Source organism: Atta cephalotes (assembly GCF_000143395.1).
Source record: "Atta cephalotes unplaced genomic scaffold scaffold00004, whole genome shotgun sequence".
NCBI lineage: Eukaryota > Metazoa > Arthropoda > Insecta > Hymenoptera > Formicidae > Atta > Atta cephalotes.
Genome location: NW_012130068.1, coordinates 7,479,670 through 7,485,063, shown reverse-complemented (window position 1 = coordinate 7,485,063; position 5,394 = coordinate 7,479,670).

The window sequence follows — 5,394 nt, the reverse complement described above, 5'->3', positions numbered from 1 at the left end:
TATATATATATATATATATATATATATATATATATATATATCGTTTTTAATAGAAAGAACCTATAAGATCACTTTTACTTTTCTATTCTAGACGAAAGGCACCAAGCGACTCGCTGGTCGTCTTCGCGTTCCATAACCGAATACATAGTACATCGTTTAAACTTCGGTTTAAATAATCGTAAAAAAAGAAAACTTCTCGCTCATAAATTTTGAAGAGAGAACAGTTCTTCATATCGGCGGGGAAGCGACCTAAAACTTGACTGCCACACTTTCAATGTAAGTCTTTTTCCGCATGTTACTCTGCACCGACGGTTAACCCATCGGGTGGGAAGACCGCAATTCCAGGCTGGAATTCCCGGGAGATTATTCTCCGCTCGCGAGATCCTGCGAAAAATTCGAGCTTTAGTGCCGTGTCGGCATCTTTCAAAAAATCACCCTTTCACACGCGCACACGCGTGATGCTTGCAACGGCGCGGACAAACGGTGCCGACCGACTATCGAGTCGGCGCGGCGCGGTGCGGCGCGGCGAGGAGACGGTAAGAAGGTGTGTACGTCGTAAGAAGTAGGTGATTGCTCGAGAACTCCTACGAGAAGGCCGGGACTAAGTTGGCGCGCTCTCGAGAATCTATGGTGCATAACGCCGTTAAGAAGAACTGCTCGTAAAATCCTTGGAGAGCTTGGCCAGACACGAACGGCCAAGCCGAGGACAAGCCGAGAAAAATCCTTGCACTTTCTATGCGATCGTCCAATATATCCCTTCTTCCCTTCATGTTGTCATTACTGGGATTATAAGCACGTCCAATAAAGTCACTTTACAACGACGTCCCGGCTTATGAACGGTTCACTTAATCCCGAGAGAAATCTTATTCAAAGCTCAACACGTATTTTCTCAAAATTTAAATACACTGAGAGAAAAATCTATTTACATTTAATAAATATTTATTTCAACAGTGCTAGATCAATATTTACTAAGTATAAATATTTAATATATATTTATTTGATACGAGAATCATTAATTTGATTTAAATATTATATAATATTTTTTTATGAACAAATGTTTATTAGTATTATTCGATTTATTTATTAAAATTTCGTACATTTTTCTCAGTGTTGGAAAAAAATAGAAAATACAACAACTAATGATTTAGATTATTTTTTTAAATAATAATAATTTTTAATATAATGATTAACAGCAGATAAATTAACTTTTATGATTTAAAAAAAAATTGACAGAATATTGACATGGTTGCTTCTGAATATCTATAGATTCGATCATGAATTATATCATAAAATCGCTATTGTCGCTTTAATGAAGAAAAATAAGTGGAAGCTTTTTACAAGCTTAAGTATCGTTAATCGCAATAATGCTCACAATCTCTTACTTAAATTATAATTATAATTAAATTATAATTTTCCCAGTACATTTTACGCATCCGATAATTTTTTGCTCCGGAAAACGAGCTTGCGTTTCTCCTAGGTGAAATTTCTTAGAGAAATTTCTTAGAAGAGCTTCTGGTCGGTTAAATAAATTAAAGGCGATGATAGAACCATATATAATTAACATATTTTTCATTTTCCGTTCCCTTTCTCGGGCGGTTCAATTAAGTTATAACAAAGATACGAGGATGAGGGACGATTAAGAAACTCTTCAGATCTGTCGAGAGAGCCGAAGGCGTTAAAATCGGGGCCGAGTCTCGTATCCCGATCGAAGTCGGTCACTCTCGATCACTCCTTGCCGAAGAGCCCGCGGCTGTATCCGAACGTTTTATTCCTCCAAGTTTATAACGAAACGATGAGAGGAAAGGGGACAAGAGGGGCACGGAAGAGAGGTCGATCTTTAAGTACGTGCGTATGCATTAAGGCGTCGAAGAGAGAAAGCGATCCGGTAAGCAGATCGATGCTGGACTATAAGGCAGGTAAAGGCACGAAGGAGCGAGAGAAGAGAAGCGGGACGGGAAATTGCGTGTGAGCCGTACTTTCCAATGCACTTGGTGGTACGACCGGGAAAGTGCAAGCGGCGAGCTAAGCCGATCGTAGACCTCGTTCGCACGTGCATCACGCGCGTGAGAGACACGTTTGCCCTAAACGATACGATGATTCTGTGAAAATTAGTTTCACCATTCACGGAAGTTTATTTATTCCATCAGGATAAACAGGAATACGTTGTCGTTGAAAAGGATGTGCGAGCAAAATCAAACTTTAATCTTTAAACAAAATTTATTATTATTAATCTCAAATGTATTTTTATATATTGCAATATTATAATTTAATTCTATTCAAAGATTGTACTTAAATTATAATTATTAATTATTATATTTAAGAAAGTGTTTGAGATTAATAATAATATAAACCAATAAAGTTTTGTGAAATGGTCGAACATAGGTATATATCTGGTCACTGTGACGTTTACACTGTTAGAAATGTTCTTAAATTTTATTATTATTAACTTTTAAGTTACACAATTTGAATTTAATTTCATGACATAAAATTTAATGTATTTCATGAAAATTTATGAAATTTAATGTACACGTTCATTTCATTTAAGTAACTACTGTAACTTAATTTTCAGTTAAATCATTATCATTCATTACTTTTAATTTCGTTCATAATCACGAGCTTCATTTACATTTCTAACAGTACTTTATAATGACGATGAACAGTGTTATATTTAGCGTCAAAGAATACAATAAAATAATAAATCATAACAAATTTTATTCAAGGAAAAGCTATAAAAATAATTAAAAAGATAAACTCGTATCCTCTAAAGACAATTTAGAAAGAAAATTTAGTTGTAACATTAACGTCGTAATTAAGTTTTAAGTCGTAAGACAGTTTCTTATAGATAACATTTCTTTTTCATCCGCCAAACTGTACGATGTTTTCATTGTCTCGATTACGAAATAATCAAGGAAAATTCATTGCGAATCGGTCGTTGACCGATCGACGGAATCCGAAGGCCTCACGCGAGATCGGATTTCGTGAGCTCGGCTTTACACTTAATTTCACGATCGATCATCGGCGATCCCACGTCCCGAGCATTTTCTCCGCCGCACGATCGGGCTCTGGGCGCATTCCGACGCACGCATCTCGTCCTGCGACTGACGCGACCGGCTGCAACGCTCAGAGGGAAAATCACTTTCCGATCGATGCACTGCTGCAGGAAAGTCGTGTAGGTGGTCGTACGCGCTGGCGCGGTTTGATTATCCTATCGATAGGGCAGGCAGTTTTGCATGTGGAGCAGTTAACGAAGCACTTGAGAATTCGATGCAAAATGCCATTAGACGATTTACATACACGCAGCACTTGGCCTGCATACTAATGGTCGTTACGTGGTCGAAGAGTAAAGTGTCAAATACCACTTTCAATTGATAGTCTTAATCACAATATTATTAAGCCTGTGTCTCGCGATCGTACACTTAAGTCCTCTTTTTTTCCCTTCTCTACTTTCTCTTGTCATTAGCGAAAATGTTACGAGCTTGTTTATCGATATATTACTACAACATCTGACAGGGAAATTTTATTTTATGACTTATTTGAGAGGAAGCGGCGACTGTATTGATAGATCATTTCCTTTTGCAACCTACATCAGGGAACGTACTTTGCGGTAATTAATAAGTATTCATGACATGAGATTATATTTAAATCGTTTAACGTTACATGATTACGTAGTTCATTTCATATGATTGACAAACGATATAGGTTGTATCCTATAATTATCTAATATTTTAAATCGATAATGTTAAGAGACAGTGTGACACAAACACTGATATTATAATCATTGTTAATTTTACTATTAGTCTGACATTATTATAGTAAAAAAAGTTTTAAAATAATTTTGATAAATTTATTATGTTATAATTTGTTAGTTGATTTAAATTATGGCTCAAATTTAATTTAAAAGATTTCAAAAATTTTATATATGTTATTGTAACTTAAGATCTTAATTAGTTAGGATTTAATAAATTCTATCTTCAGTTATTACTATTATGTTCACTTTAATAACATAGCATTAAAAAATAATTGAAAGTTCCTAAGAAATTTCAATTTTTTTATATATTGAAATTTAATATTTGTCAAAGGTTGAATTTATGATATCAAGCAAAAAGTGCGAATGAATTATAAACGGTATATAGATATAGAAATCTAATACTGACCAATTTAATATCAAAAGACAATAATTAATTATATACTCATTTTAAATACTAAAAACGCTGTTGTTCAGTGTTTTTAGTACTTACTCTAAATAAATAATTAATTACTGTCTTTCAGTAATAAATTAGCTATTAGATTTCTAAGGATTCTGTTTTTCTCTTTGATTTACCAAGAGAAAACTTGTTACGTCCGAATGATTTATGTCGTAAATACTCGTTCTTCGTTTCAATGTCTTCGAATCAGCGACAGTTTCTTTTTTGCGAGGCAAATAGCCGATATATTTAAACACAAGCGTTCGCTTTGTTTACGTTCATGTTGTGAAACTCGATCGACAGGCAGCGTGTTAATGTATGCTATTAAAGTACGTTGCACAATAATTATGGGACACCCTGTATATCTGCCGTGAGTAATGATACTGTCAAACAAAAAGTGTTATTAAGTATTTTATCGAAGCCGTATTATTATACTCCTGTAATAAAGTGTTCCATTATTTTATTATCATATCGAAACTAAAACAAAGAACTGCCTCAAGTATATCAAGGCTAACGTATCGACAAAATCGCAGGTGTTACGAATTGTGAGCCTTCTCTTGTGGCGGCAAAAAGATAAGAAACGATAAACTGTAAGAACAGGTTAAATTTTTCACGGTGAGGTTTATATGATGCATTTTACGTGCACCGCTATTCTATTATTAGATACGGATTAATCCTTCCGCGTTTGCCAAGTTATACATATCCCATCAGACATTAAAAGGAAGAGATATTAAAAGGAAGCGAGGTATATGAACGGTTTCGATCACAAATTTATTGCGGGAGAATTAAATATTCGTCAACTATCGATTAGTTCGATTAGCCGGCACGATACTCTGCGGTCACCTTGGCGTGTTATAGCATTATAATCCAGTAAGGAACGACTCGAATCGCTCAGCTCAAGGTCAGTTAACCCAGTCGATCTCCTCAGAGATCGAGAACGGCTTCTTCCGAGTTACACTTAATCCGTTCCGCGCTCCCATCTCTCTCGCGCGCGCGATCCTGCGGAAAACCGATGGCTTCGCGACGGTGTAATCAGAGATAAGCGGTAAGAAGAAGCGCAGCGAGATGCGCCGAGTGACGACCTCGATTGACCCGTCGATCCGTCACGGTTCTCCATCGCTACGGACGAGAAGAGAAGGAAAGAGAGAGAAAGGGGAGAGAGAGAGAGAGAGAGAGAGAGAGAGAGAGAGAGAGAGAGAGAGAGAGAGAG